This window comes from Saccoglossus kowalevskii, chromosome 8 (assembly GCF_978046115.1).
Source record: "Saccoglossus kowalevskii chromosome 8, keSacKowa6.1, whole genome shotgun sequence".
In the NCBI taxonomy this organism is placed as follows: Eukaryota; Metazoa; Hemichordata; class Enteropneusta; family Harrimaniidae; genus Saccoglossus; species Saccoglossus kowalevskii.
In genome coordinates, this window is record NC_140648.1 from 22,467,497 (window position 1) to 22,484,254 (window position 16,758).

Sequence of the window (16,758 nt, forward strand, 5' to 3'; positions counted from 1 at the left end):
GTGAAGTCGAGAAATTAGCACAAACTTTACTTTGAGACAATCGTGGAAAACACACTTTATATATTTTGCACAGGTTAGAATAATCTTTTCAAGCTGTTGAAGGGAGTCACTGTTAACCCAAAACACAGTTTTTTACTGACAGTTTTCGAACGTTGTTTTTCTTGAGTGTAGTTGCAAGTCGGTGAAAATGCTCGAATGTTTGCTTCTCATAATTGTACGAGTTACTATTTGATTATCTGCGTTTATAACACAATTATTTGCAGATAAAATGTGTCCCATCGGTACACCCTACCAAGACGAGTATAACATGAACGTATTGTGCTCTAGTAGTACATTATCTAGGACCTGTCCAAGTTTGTTGTACTGTAACATGATAACAGATGCGTATGGTGTATGTTGCCTACAAAAATGTAAGTATATGAGCATGTTATTCCCATCTATACCATTAGGACATTGTTTATATGGAACTCGAATGCGCTACTCGGCGACTGTATGTCTATAACATCTACTCCATTCAGTAAAGATACATCGACGTTTGATTGTCAGATGATTGCCAGGTGAATTATTTCAATCATTACACTTGAAACTCATCAGTGTTTCCACTTTTGTAGCATTTGTTATAAATGAACCAATTATAACTCTCAATACAACACACCCTGCAAAAAATGGTGAGCCCCAAAGCAGGTTTTGGATTCTATGCAATATATATTTTAAACAAATATATCATACGAATATATGATAAAACTATATTCTACCTCAGTCTCCGGGATGATTTTTTATGTGAATTAATTCCCTTCTATTTATCAGCTGTTGATGATGCGTGCTATAATATTAAAGGCGTTACATATCCTAATGGCGCAATTGTAATATTGGACTGCGCTCTCTGGTAAGTTTCACATATAAATCATCGTTACGTAAACGACATGGTTCTCTAGATTGAGCATGCGCTGTTTCATAAACAAGCAGAATTGACAATTGTATTACATTAGTGTATTAACTTTTTGATTGTATTCCCAGTCAATGCCTGTATGGTGCGTTTGTATGTCTATATCCTCCTGGTCTTATTTGTGGTAAGTCACAACAATATTTAATGGTTATAGATTAACAGCAAATCAGTCGTAAGTTGTCTATTAACCACAACACATTATTTCATAGATCCATCAGAACCCATCTGCCCCAATGGTGATGATTACTATACAAGTACATCAACAGATGTTAATTTCTGTACACTTCCACTGGATGCACCATTGGATCTAACACAAGGGGATTGCCCGGCTGATTATTTTTGCCATCCTTTAGACCTCGGATACAGTATATGCTGCCCAGCAACTTGTAAGTCTTTCCTTTCAATAAAAATCGTCTTCAGTGGTGATTGTTAATGCGATCTTTCATCTCAACTCACATTGTTTACGGACACGAGATAATTGATGAGATCAATCAATAGTATGTGTATTTATATTTATATCTGTAGCTGGAGATTGCGTTGTTAATGGAGTTCTGATTCCAAATGGCGGAGTAATTTTGATGCCAGACTGTGTGTTATGGTGGGTATTATAGATTTCCCTATATTGTACATCATAAATGTAATGACATTTGCATATTCAATGCCCATTCTGAAGCAAAGACATGTTGTGACTACTTAGTACAATGCTGGTATCTTTCTCACTATAATGTTTTTTGTTAACATTTCCAGTAAATGTGTAAACGGTGGTATGAAATGCCTTGAAAAAATACCATGCGGTAAGTTATGTTAAATATGTAAGCAGATATTAGAAAAACAGCAACACATATACAATCACGTTCTTCTAGTGTGACTACGTTTATAATTAACGGTAGTATGTATATTATTCAGATGAAATATGTCCGAACGGAGGTGATCCTTATGTAGAGGATGGTGTTGGAACAGTGTTCTGTACAGGAGCTCTTCTGACATCAGAATACTACACAACGACAATTAAACATTGTCCCAGAGGATATGAATGTACTCCGCTAGATACGAGTGGTCTATCGGTGTGCTGTCCTATCAGTAAGTACCGTACCGCAGGTCATTTGCACTAATAAATATGGGCGAAAATAATCACACTTAATTATTGGCTAGAACACATATGATCAGCAACCTTGCACTATTTTTACCTGCCACGTAATATATTTTTAGCGAAAAACAATTTGAAAATTCCAATTTTAAACCAAATTCAATAAAAATCAAGTTTTATTTTGAATACAATGAATACATTTAAAGCCATAACTACTCCTCTTGATACAGCATGCCATATAAAGTCATTTTGAGATACAATATAACATGCAGTTGTTAACCATGTAAACCAAATCACCATTTACGTGTGTGATCAAAAGTAGTAGATGACAATATAGTGATGTCCTGGCTTTGTGAACAGCATCACAAAATAAAAACATGTTGTAATAGTCAAAGACGTTTGTGATAATGGTAGCCAAACACTTTAATATCAATCAACAATTATAGAATATGTTCTATTCAATACTATATTTGACTCATTTTTGTCTTGTTCATAGGAGGTCTAAAAGGGTGCCCCTGTCCCCAAATTCCAAAAGATACCTTTACAGTATGTCTAATAGACTGTGAAAATTGTATGAACCATCCTCCTCACGAAATTTGCTGCATTGATGAGAAGATTTGTCCAGGTCACTGTGTTGGCTTCGGTAATACTGTAGGTGAGTTATCTTTACGTTAAGTGAAGTAGATAATAACGTGTAATTACAATTACAAGTGTGTAAAATAAAGCATGTTCATGTTGTATTCCAATGTGTACCTGTGCATCAACCAAATTGTGTGTTTTTCTTGTAGGTTACTGTAAATATGATTGTGAATACTTTAAGCCAGGAGATACTATAAAAGTGCCTCCATGCACAGAATGGTATTTAGTATTTAATTATATTCTGTTTACATCGGTGTTGTTACAACTCATCTACCTTTATGTGGGTGTATGTTGTCTAATGTACAGTGTTTATCATTTGCAGCCAGTGCACAGATGGCAATTGGAATCCCTGCATAACCGACCCATCTTGCAGTAAGAAACATACCTTTTATGACAATGATTATGCAACTAAATTGTTAAATTAACATTGTATGCGTGATTGTAGATCTACGGAAGCAGTAACGGCATAATGCCGCTAAAAATATGCAGGGAGTATCTTATGAGTGATCCCCAATATTCGACTGGTTTGTTAACCGAGTGTAGTAACTTTGTTTCGAACCTTTTGTATAGTTTATTGTTTTACTAAACGAGTTAAATACATCTCATATTGTAGAGTCACGATTTTAATATCATGTGTATTCATGTACCCATTTCACAGCTTCTAAAGGTTAAATACTAACGCAATGTTAGTCCGTATTCAAAATATTGTAGATCGCCCTTGCTCATTTTCATAAATGATCGCCGTTCATGAACGAACATTACCGTTAGTTTACCTTATTACGATTAGGTAATATAGACAATTTTGAGGCATTACAATATTTAAGTTCAATCTGACCAATCAGATTGCCTTGATTTTATTACATACTACATTATAACACTGCTTTTTTTACACTGAACTGCCATGATATATGGGATAAATGCCGTTTTTATTTACTCGCATTACAGATTGTGTTACCCCACTAACGGATGATGCAGGTAATCTAGTCGAATGTACGCCAAACCAAAAGTGCCCCGAGAATGGTTTCACTTGTATCACTGGAGTATGCTGCAGCAATGGTATGATATACAATCCCATACAATATATTTTTCATCTGATCGACGCATATCTCTCGATTTCGCGACCAGTACGTAAAAGTCGAATGTTGCGCATGTTTTAGACTTGTGTGCATATAGTAATTTCGTTGTAACAGTGTATTGCACATGTTCTAGGTATAACACCTATCGTATTCTTCTTCCAACATGTGCCCATTGTTTAATATTTCGATGTTCGGTATATTTATTAGGTTTTATATTGCCTCACATATATACTAAGCATAAACACACACACACATCTCATTGTGCTCCTTTTTATCAATAGAGTGGGTTCCATGTGAGAATCCTTTGTTAAATTCAACTGGATTCCCGTACAATTGCGTGTATAAAGGGTGTCCAAGTGGGTATTCTTGTGTTGCGAATTCCGACAATTATGGAGTATGTTGTCCAGGTATGTTTTATCAAGAAGAAGCTTCTTACAATATACGGTCAGAAATGAACAGTTTGTCATCTTATCGAAATTTGGTTTAAAGGGTCTACTTACGTGAATATAATAATGATAACAGCAAAATACGCGCTAGTAATAAAGAGAAGTGACTTCGAAAGACTGAATGCTCTTTGTAAACTTCATATATTGGGCTCCGGTTTTAGTTATAAACTAACGTTCGCTTCACGTTCATGTTCTACCACGGCAACAGCTGAAAACATGTCTGTTTTTTGGGGACATGGATCGCCAGTCAGCTTGTTCTACTTTCAGTCGTATTATATTAATTAATATTAATTGTTCGGTATCTAATTACGCAGACAAATACCCATGCTGCCTTGAGCCCGAATCTGGACCGTGTGATGATTATATTCCACGATGGTATCACGACTGTCGAGATGACACGTGCAAAGAATTTATTTATAGTGGGTGCGATGCGAATGATAATAATTTCCTGACTAGAGCAGATTGTGAGAAAACATGCGGAGGTAAGAAAACAAAATCATGTGCATATTTATTAAAAAACAATGAAACGACTGTGAAATGGACTATTGAGGGGGGCATGTTAACACAGTCTGACTCACCACATAATATTATCAATATTTTAGGTGACTGTTGTTTGCCTGTCAACCCTGGTGAACCGTGTGAACCGGTTAAATTTAGGCTGCTTCCCAGAATTTTACACATTTGCAACAGTTAATAAATATCTGAACACGTGTGGGTGTGTGTGTGGGTGTGTGTGTGTGTGTGTGTGTGATTATCACCGTGATGAATGACATTGCATTATATCTTTTTCACACACAAAAGTTGGTCCATGTGTGTGTCCCAGGGATTTTGTGGGTGAGACTTGCTGGCTTACTTGTGATCTTTGTGATGAACATGCATCTGTGACGCCTGGCTATTTGTGTTGCGTAGACGACGGTTGTGCGGCACCATCGTGTTTAGGAGGAGTATACACACCAGGTAATAAGCTTTAAATTAACGTACTGATTTTAGGGGAATATCTGCCTTTTCTGTTTCGTATCCAATCCTGTTTCAGTCACAGAGGTATCGTTCAGAATAAATGTTTCACACTGCGGATTAGGTTGTGAATCCTGGAATAAATTGCTGCCAATTTGTTTAAATTTAAATACACTATAAAGCCCTGTATTGTTACTGAGAGTTAAAGTGGGGGAGTAGTCACATGCGCATGCACTAAATGGCTATAGTGTGTCATTGTTTACAAACAAGCGTCTACCCATGAGCCTTTGCACTTTTAGCGTGTGTTGTTATCGTCGCTTGGGACTTAATTCCCGCGCGTGCGCAGGTGACGACCCTCCCGCTTTAAAGTACGGCTACGAAGACACTAACTAGTAATCGTCCATGACTTTGTAATACAGCCCATTTGGCGAGTTTTTTTTCTTCAGCCCTGTTATTACAGTGTATGTGTTACAACTAACCCCTTTTGCATATAATTTGCATCTGAATTTGCATATCATTGTAAAGTACATGTGTTTCAAACAAAAAAAAAGCTTGTCAATCTGATTACCGTTGCTTCAAAATTTAGAGTTTTGCTGCTCATAAAATGTACCATGTTTAAATAGAAAAATGTTGTGCTACCGTCTTAAATCACGTGAGAACAACCTAGTTCTGAACGACAGTTCTATCATGGTAATTTTCTTAGAACAAAGAACGTAAAAAAACGAACACTGAAAGAAAATATACCTATTAAGCGGGAATAACATTTTCCAGCGAAGCAATGAGTTTTATTGTTATTTTACATGTAAACGTGATTTTAAAAAACGAGCAAATGGTTGATGGATGTGCATTACACGAGTCTAGTGGTGTCACGTGATGCACATTGTAAATACATTTCGATAAAACCGACATATTGATGACGTAATCGGAAGAAAATTTACCATTAATATGCTCTCACAAATGTTCTTAATTTCCACAGAAGGGTTTTGTGAGTTGGACTGTGAATATTACTCGCCGGGAGATGTAGTGAATGAAGACTGTGAATTCTGGTAATGAGTTGTTATTGTATTGTATTGTATTGTCTTGTATTGTATTGTATTGTAACAGTAACAAAGTTAATACATTCTGCTTTGTTAATTAAAAGATTGTGAGATTGGTAATATTTATGTTTTGTTTTTAATTTCCGATAGCACGTGCACGGATGGAAGTTGGAATTGTATACCAGATCCGGCATGTGGTGAGTACCTCTTATTTTGACAAAATCGTTCATATATATATGTACCATGCTGATTCATTTATTCACATTTTCGTTCGTTCTTTCATTCATTAATTCATTCACTGGTGTGTATTCTGAAATATATGAAAACGATTTTATTTACAGACGGAGCCTGCCCCTGTCCGCCCGACTTTGTAGGGGACATGTGCGTGGAATCGTGTGACGTTTGTGTTGACGAAAGGAGCGTCAGTCGGCTTTGCTGTACTGATCCTCGCTGTCCACCTCCTGAATGTCTGTCTGGACAATATCTTGGAGGTATTTCATCATTTTTGAATTGTGAAGTTTTATTACACTTGGTGTATTATCTTTATACATTTTGACAAAATGCTACATGAATTCTGTCGTATGGTCCGCCAAAACACCATCACATGAATGCTCAACTTCTTTATTTGTTCAAAGGTTACTGTGAAAAGAATTGTACTTTCTACAGACAATTTGATATTTATAAAGAAAACTGTGAAATATGGTAAGCCTGGGGCAGATTAAATACTTCTACATTTAAATGACACCACTCCCATCAGTACATTTAGATGTTCAACTCTTTAGGAGCAGTTAGTGGATTTGTCGGTTTTATTTTTTTCTTTACTCTAAGTTTCGATAAATGATTTCGATGGTCTAAGATTGAATGCTGAATTAAGGTAATTTAGACATTCCTAAAGGCAACTAAGAATGCTACGAGAACAACATATATATTACTCGATTGCTTAGATATAAACTAATATGGTAGTGCATATGCCGTGTCATGTTTGTTTACGGGATTACATGACGGTCAATATCCCAATTGTGTTTTCGTTTTAATATTCGGGCTATTAAAACACCAGATTTCATGCGAGTGACATAACATTTGCAGAAGCTATGACCAAAATAACTACAAACATGTTACCGAAAATCCGTTGTCGGTAACATGTGCTGCATATTATATCGTACCCGGCGAAAGAAAGGGAAAAAAGAGATAACCCATTATACCCACATTCTGGGGTAATATAATTATTTGTGTTTGATGCAGATTCGAATGTTCAAATGTTATTGCTCTTCAAACATTCAATATCACTAATTTATGTGTTTGTTTGTGTTTTTTTTTAGCTTGTGTATAAAAGGTGCTTGGGGTTGCTCACCAGATCCTGATTGTGGTAGGTCAACTTTTTGAGAGTTATAAATGGTAATCAAACTAGTATTGCAAGCTGCTATTGTTGTATTTGTAGTATATACATTTATGCTGGTCTTAGAAACGACAGTAAAGAAGGTGCAAAATCGTATATCGCTATTGAGACCACTACTATGTGAATTCGTTGTTATATTCAATTGTGTTGATAGCGCATCTACAAACATAAATATTTGTATTTCAATATGTGGAGATGCTCGTCATATGAACGATAACACGAAGATACATGAAATGTTATCTCAACTGAGTGAGATATACAATTACCTATATGGTATCTTGTTAAACGAATGGTTGATCCCCTTGTACCACGGGATGCCTTTAAATAATGTTCAGTGTTTATGTGCATGTGATGTTAATCAAGAATTTCCTTTAAATAGTGTTGTCACAGTGTCACCCAGGATCTCCATTAATTGGTGATAACGGTTCTAGAGTATCTTGTGTTCGCGGTGCAGTTGAGTGTCCATATGGTTACCATTGTGTGAGCTATGCTCCCCATGATATATGTTGCCCAAATACAGGTGAATTAAGCTTTATCCATTTCTCATCATGAAGTCAGTGTTGTGCAATGATTGCATGTGTTTTTTTTCCCACGTATTAGTTATACACGGGTAAGTAAAAACAACATGTGAATAAAAACATTTGTTTTCAATTTCACTTGTAGAATGTGTGGACGGTGAATGGACTATCTGGTTCGATTTAGATAACCCAGGAACGACCGGCGACTGGGAAACGACTCAAGATATATTAAAACATTTCGGAGATCAAATGTGTTCCAATCCATTGGCGATACAAGTGCAGACCCTTGACGGTATTCCTGCAGAAGATACTGGTGAAATATTCTTGTATTATTCGCCAGATGAAGGCTTTGTGTGTCGGATGGACGATCAACCAGATAACATTTGCTTTGACTATCAAGTGAGATTCTGTTGTCCAGGTAACTAATATTTCTCGACATACATTATAATTTGTAATCACAGAAGACCATTTAAAATTTACGACATTATGCCATAGCTTGAATGAACCTGATTTGTTGTATGGTTTTGCGGCATTGACTCATAAATATGGATGTATTCGATTTATGTTATGAACTAATTCAATGAATTCATAACTAATTGCGAAACATGGTCTCCGTGAAGGTAATTGTATTCCTAATTGTGCATATAACACACGTGATGTGTATTTGAACAGCTGATCCACCATGTGATGGTGAATGGTCACAATGGTTCGATAAGGATAGTCCAGATGAAGGTGTTGGCGATCTGGAAACGCTAGCAACACTATGTGAAGAGACGTGCAAACGACCCAGCGCAATCCAAGCCCAGACTATTGATGGAATACCAGCTGAATTAACAGGCGATGTGCTCCTCAGCAATGACATCATTAACGGATTGGCTTGTTTGAATGAACAACAGGACGATGAAAAATGTGAAGATTATAAAGTCAGATTCTGTTGTCCTGGTAAATCAATATTCAAATATTCACAAATAATATATTATTTGTTTTTACGTTATTTTCGTTGAATATTTGAATTTGAGTATTACTTTGAATTGAATACTTATTATAAGCGAAAAGCTGTCTCGTCTCATTAACCACGTTTTTTCATTTATGTAATATCACTATACAGAACAGCCAGATTGTGACAAGTGGACAAAATGGTTCAACACCGATAAAGCATGTTAAGGTTCAGATGCAGATCGTGAAGTCACCGCCGTAATCCAAGATGAATATCCAAATGAAATGTGTAAAAGGCCGTTATTCATTCAAGTTGCTGTCGCCGCCACTGAACAACCTTCATCAAGCACCGGTCTGGTATTCCTACATCACGATGTCGATCCTGGATTTGTTTGTCTTGACAAAGATCATCCAGCTGGTGATCAATGTCATGATTACAAAGTTCGATACTGTTGTGATGGTACGTATTTATATACAATTAATATGTTAACTATTACGTAAGAACTTGTCATTTCACAGACAAAGTTGTGATTGCTGCATTCGCACCTGAGCGTTTCCATGAGGTGTAAAATTATTTCCTGAGAGCTCTAAACGTCACAATGCTTCCTTCCAGAACAACCTGATAAATCCGGACAATGCCCAATGGTACCATCTATCGACGCTGTCCGTCCAAAGGGTTACTGCTACTATGAATGCCAAGATGATACCGATTGCCAGAGGAAGAAAAAATGCTGTGCTTCTGGAATATGCGGCACAATTTGTATGGATCCTGTGTTCCCATGTTTCCATGAGGGCGTTATTTACCTGGAAGGCGATGGCAGAAAAGAAGACTGCAATACCTGGTAGGTTATTAGTGAATGTAGTGGACATTTCGTTACGTAATACTAAAGATGAACTAGATACGTTTATTATTAATTTTTATTCAAAAGACTATATTGCATTATGCTAACACCTTGGTTCGAAGTGGCTTATTTTTAAACATATATTATATATTCTTGTTTAATTTTGTTGCATTGCTTGATGGATTCAGTTATAGTGTGGGCGTTGAACCCAATATTAACATGCCAATCGTTTGGGACATTTCAATTCATAACGCATCTGTAAATTACAAAACGTATATGGAACCACTAAGCATGTAAGCGGAAGCAACTTCGAAAGAGCGGGTGAAGCCAGAAGGAGTAAACAAACAGTGATAGTATTATTAAAATATTTAGTGACACTGGCAGAAATGAGTGAGTGTCAAACAGCTCTACAAGTTATGATACACCCTGTCTGGGGCTTATTATTTTTAATCTTTCTGTCCCAATATTTGTACTTAATATGGCAGTTTGTTCAATTTAACTATTTTCAAATGTTCGGTTACTATCGTTACTATGATAACATGTTATTGAACTGCGAAAAAGATCAATATTTGGTTGCATGGTAATTTCTCACATTTTACCCTATGTAAAACAATTTTCCAAATAAAACAAAGCCAGCAATGCTCAGATGTCGTGTAGTCGAATAGCCTAGCCCTGAGTACAGTCCAGTAGGTTGGCCTCCTTCCGCTGATCATTCGGCCCCCACAGTACTGAGAAGTCGCATAGACCGAGGATTCGACACCCGCCTACAAATATATGGCGCATAACCGTTCTGCCGTTTTCATGATTGTAACCAGCTAAAACATCTATCGACCAACCTAGCGATCACAAATACCATTTGTGGCCGAGAAATGAACCTACAGTACTGGAACGTTGACGAAATCTAGTTTTACGCAACGAAACAACGTTTTGTTGATAAATACGTCAAGAACAAGATGGCGGCGTGTATTTTCGGTTGACGTTGGAAAATGTCGATTTGATCGACCCTAGTAGGAATCTGATGTAATTTTGCTTCCAGTTAAGGTATTTAGAATAGTTGGACGTAAAGACCTGCTTATTTTTTAACTGCAAAGCTGAATGCCTTTTATATCGCCCGAACATTACTTCACAATAGTGTCGAATTCCCAGTCTATGCGACTTCTCAGGAATGTGGGGGCCGAATGATCAGTGGAAGAAGGCCAACCTACAGGACTGTACTCAGGGCTATTGAATAGCCGTGACTGTCGGCACCGGTCGTATTATAAGTTTCACAATCCGTAACCGGAACCTAAATCTCGCTGCTATGTGTATCCATCATTTGGTTTTACATCTCTCAATTTTCTATTCTTAGCTGCATTACATATATATTGTTGAGTTCAAACAATTGAGTAATTTACAGTAATGTGGCAGTTGTGCCGGCCGACACTGTTTTTTGCAACTACAATACTGCATGATTTCTTATTAACCAGGTTTTGAGTCGTATTGTTCACATCATCACTAATATAGCTTTTTAATACATACTGTAAATATGCCTTTTTCGCGAGCATGTCTTTTTCGCGAATTTAGAACTCATTCGCTAATTCAAGATGTCGCTAATGACTTCATTATAAATTCAAAATGGCCGCCAAGCAAAGAAATCAACAATGACAAAAGAGATTCTCTAAATCAACATTTTACCACAATTTACTAAAATTGCATGCCGCTTTTTCGACATGTTTTACAGTTATATGTTTTAACAACCAAGTACTTATAAACGTTAAAACGCTACATTTCTCAGGTTGGATCACGAGGGCGCTGACAGATGGTCATTTCAATGTTTCGATATGATCTTATGAGAAATGCATTCTGGATGATAATAGGACCCTTTTCTTGAGCTTGAGCGATTGCTATAATTATAACATTCTTAGCTTGATTGATAATGTCAAATCGCAGTCAACACAAAATAATGAATGCTACCTTGTCTTTCTTATTTAGTTACCATAACGTATCCACCAAATTCGACTTCGTGCTTAATGATCCGTTTCAACCTTATGTCAAATTAACGTTTCTGAAGTGCCAATCCAAGCAGTCAACAGTCTGTGTGTATGATGATTCTATAGTGGCCAGTTGAACCATCATAATAACACATGTAAGCCAACCACTTAAATCAGTTTAATGACAATTATTATATCCTTTGACAGTTACTGTACGAGCAATGGAACCTGGGCGTGCGCAAAGATTCTGTGTGGGGATACAGGTACGTTTTATTTAACAACTTGTATTGTTAAGTTGTGGATACTCGGACCAAAGCAAACGACACAATTGTCCGAGTCACAATCTTCTACATTTAATACAACTACGTATCTCAGAAAGCAGATGGAAAATTTGAATTGCCTTAAGTTAAACTAGGGAACTACTGTAAAAACAATTCATGTGAAACAAGTTTGGAAATCTCGTTTTATTCATGAAATATACCATGTATATGGATGTTATTGACAATAAAGGTAATTATTACATCCATAAAATATTATAAAATTAAAATAATTTATTTAATTTTTTTACAGTTATCGAGGCAGTCGAGCTCGAGGCTACCGCTGAAAGACCGACAATAGGCTGAGCTAACACTTGATTGAATTCATCTATTTAAGTCATCCTTTAATCGGCAAACCCCTTCTTCGCAAATAAACTATACTATCAATAAATATGGCTGGTGACGACAGCTAATATATATTCAATAATTGTTTCTTCGAATTTATTCAAATAAACTCGGCCTGTAAATAGTGTTGTTGTTGTTGCTGCTGCTGCTGCTGCTGCTGATAGTGCCACTGATGCTATTGTACATCTTACTTATTCTGGATTGCCATCATTCGATTCAAAGGCAACTGTACTCGCATAATCCTCTGTCAACCAACATATCCAATCCATCCATTCTCTGCATACATCCTACGAACATTCTACTGCCCCTCTGACTTTATCACATCACTACACCAATATCTGGTTTATTATTCACTTTCCTGCAATATGTACATATCACATTTGGAACAACGCCCACTATGTTGGGAGGGAGAATAACATTTATTGTACAAGGAACCTTCAATTTTGTATTTTTTAATATTTTGAAGTTAGGTAACTCGTATGGTACCTTCTGCCTTGTTTCTTGTTTTAGGTCATCATGAATTGTGGAAACATTTACAGATAATTTTGATATCTTGCTTTGTTAAATGTGGTCTTCAATACGTTTCCCCGCTACACTGTAGCTAGTTCTTTTTTAACATTGTTGTTATTGTCAATTAAACAAATATTTTCTCTACTCAAAGTCTGATGGTGTTCGCTCCGCCCTCTATCGGAATAATAAACGATTTTTAGCCTGTCCTGTATAATGCTAATACGGTGGTGAGTAGTATTCTTTAAACCAATCAGAAATCGGTATGATTTGTGGCAAGTTGCTCAGCACTCATTGTTGAATAGATTGTTGAATAGTTCCCGCGATGAAGCGAAATATGGAAGGTGGAACGTGTTCAAATGAAATATTATCACGTCTTGCATTGCATTGACCTCATTGGAGAGAATGTTCACGTTGCCTGCAAAATCTAGTTAAATAATAAATGCACATATGTATACAGCAGACATAACCTGTTGGGGGATTTTACGGCTAGTGGGGTATTTCACGAAAATAGTTCTGTATTTCACTTGAGACAGGTAAAATACACCCCCCCCCCCATCCGACTGTAGCCAGACGACTCCTTGCCCTGGCCAATGCTAAGTAATTGGCACTGCCGAAGTCTTTGACAATTGCGGTCATCACTATTTCCACAATAATACTCTCCATACCTCATTCATAGTGTGACTTATATCCAGAGATCGCCGAGCACGGCCATCCAACGTACTTTGTGACATCACTACCGGTATAAATAGCGGTAATAAATATGCTCTTGTGTAAGTGGCAGAGGTGTTTCTATGGTCAAAATACATATTTTAATAAATCGGTTTACATGGCAACTGTTGACTTTTCATGAACTTTTCTTTAGCTTCGCCCCAAATGCACTAAGAGAACAAAAGAAATGGTGGCCTTGTTTTGCGTGAAAATCAAATCGTGCTACCGGGCCTTCCTCCTACATAAAAATAAATAAAAAATCAAACTATTCAACAGTCTACCACTAGGAGCTGCCAGGCTAGAAGTTGTCGACATGTTGCGAGATAAAGGTTAAAAAGTTTACTTATCATTTACAACTGTATGTTTTTTATTCCGCTTGCATACTGGAAGCGTCTACGTCTTGTCAGCTTTGTTTTGTTGTTTGCTAAGCTAGTTGATCTCGTTTTAGGTAAATCAGGGAGCCAGGACAGGAAGTCACAAACTAACTGCAGCAACTCACATGCATATAACTTACATCAAAAGCAACATAAACAAACTTTCAAGACTTTTAACCATATACGCGTGCCTCGGTTTCCTATATTTTAAAATCGTTTATTTTAATACGTTCCAACATTGACAAAGCTCCGAAATTGTCACGAAATTGAACACTGCCTAGCCAAGACTGCTTGTTGCGCCGACCAACGAGTACAAAATGAGACATGGAGGAGTCACCGGCTGTAATTAGTGCACGTTGTACCCAGGTCAAGACTCGTACTCGTGATTTTCATTAGAAGAACGCATTGGATTGTGGGAAAATACATGTTTACCACACAAATGTCGCACATGAGCAGCGCGATAACCACCGTCCTTCATGCATCTGAAAAATACAAACTTAGAACACGTTTACAGTTGCCAGGAATTGCCATACACATCCATGTACAACAAAACATTCTTTTCAATTCAGATAAATAAAACAACAGCTGACTGTAAAATGAATATATATTTTATTCATTAACGCCTTGAGATGATTTGTTTTGTATTCCATTCCCAATGTCCATCATATTGGCCCAGCATAACTAGACCCTTAATCAAATGAATTCAAATGTCACTGTATTTCCATGGTTTGCACACGCTAATTTGGCGTACGTTTACTTTACCTGTCGATTTGACACTTCCGGTTATTTGACAGTCTTGCACGTTTACTATAGGTTGTCGAAACTGAAACATGGTGAACCAATTCTGTGTATTTCAGGTCCACGTGGCGAGACATTTCTTGTGATTCTATGATATTAAAAACCAGTTTTCACAATAATTTAAAAGACTTTCTATCAAGACATGGTAAATGTACGTGCAGCTACGCAATATAATAGACGTATGTTTACAAGCAATATACGACCTTATTAATTGCAAATTCCGAAAATTTAACCAGACTACTTTGAAAGTACACATTTTACTTTTATTCGTTTCTCATCAACATTTTATTAGAAGTAACGGTAGCACATTTTTCCATATACAATTTTAAATATTCGGTACTAACTCTGTCTGCCATGTGGTCGCTTAGTTTATAAACCTATCATTTAAGCTTTGTATTTATGTTATATGGGATATAAAATTAGGACAATGTGTCTCAATATCGTTTAAAGCTTGACTCCTGGCAACTATATTGCTGCAAACATTATATTTACATGTGATAAATTACCCAGTGACGCAATAGTCGGTGGCCAACAAAATCCCGTAAAATATATATTTTTGTTAATGATCCATCTTCAACTCAGTCGTCGATATGATCAGTCGCTTATCTCACTACTACAAAGTTCGTCGCCATCGTCTTTTGTTTCTTTAGGTTTTGGATATGTGTAATGTGGCTGTTACAAACCAGTGAAAGCATAATTCATCGGGTTTCAAGCCTAGTGGCTGTAGTGCCACAATATACACGCTTTATGGATAAGCTGTACTGCCATGTGACACACATAGTGAAATTCAAATTTGTATTGCGTTTTGCATTGGATAGAATGCGAAATAGTATCATTTTGATTGAAAATGTACAATTTGAGAATTTCAAAATATTACGATTTAAAAAAATTGGGTTCACATGCAATATCCATGCACTGCAAATCTATGTATGGTTTATGCCGTCCAATGGAAAAATGCCCTCATAAGCATATGTAAAAGTCGTAGAAAGTCGTGATGAGAAGAAATGTTGTAATGTCTGGATCATGCGCATATATTTGAGAAATAACATCTGACCTCAGAAAAAGCGAGATACAGAATATATTTTAGGGTCATGCCATAGACGACTTCTTCAGAACTGGATGATAATCGATCCATATTGCATATTTTTTAGTTTTAGTAGAATAAAGAAAAGATTTATTATTTGATAACAATACTTGTAAACGATATGGGGTTGCATTTACATAATCGTGATTGTACAGACGTTTTCAGGATTTCAATGCAATTAGTAAAAATTTGTATTCAGATCAATGGACCTAGGATCTTACTGACTGCAGGGCAGATATGCTGACCATTTGTTACTCAGAGTCTTCGCCTCACATAAATAATATCGAATACACAACACCGTAAATACAAATTGACAAAATTAAGCATGAGATGCGCGGACAACTCGAACCGAACCCGCACGGTAGCAAATCGCGTTTCCCACCCGGCTGCAGGGTATCTCTCAAAAATATGCGTATAATTAACTGAGAATACTAAGAACAAATCCCGTGAACCCCCAACCACATCAGTCGTAAGGTTGCGTTTCCACTTTTTCTATCACCCTCCCATAATTAGCTAAAACATAGAACGGGTAAACAGTTCAAAAAAAGATAGATACACTCTTACCAAATCACGCAATGCATCGCTTAGACGAACAAAGTAAACAAAGTAATCGACCCTCAAAAACAAACAAACCCTTCTAACTCGACGGGTGCCTCATATTTACAATTTAAATTAAATTGAATTAAAAAAGTCTGCAGTTCATTTTTCATTACCCATCTTAAAATGTTATGTTACATATTTGCAAAGTGGGAATGCTAACTTAATAGTTTTTACT

The 16,758-nt window shown here is 36.6% G+C and overlaps 1 long non-coding RNA gene across 1 annotated transcript; it reads left to right on the plus strand.

The window, feature by feature from the left end:
- Window positions 1-12,061: 12,061 nt before the first annotated feature.
- LOC146739426 (uncharacterized) lies at window positions 12,062-12,633 on the plus strand. Its single transcript, XR_014930181.1, has 2 exons — window positions 12,062-12,110; window positions 12,418-12,633. It is a non-coding gene; the product is annotated as an uncharacterized LOC146739426 (long non-coding RNA).
- The last annotated feature ends 4,125 nt before the right edge of the window (window positions 12,634-16,758 follow it).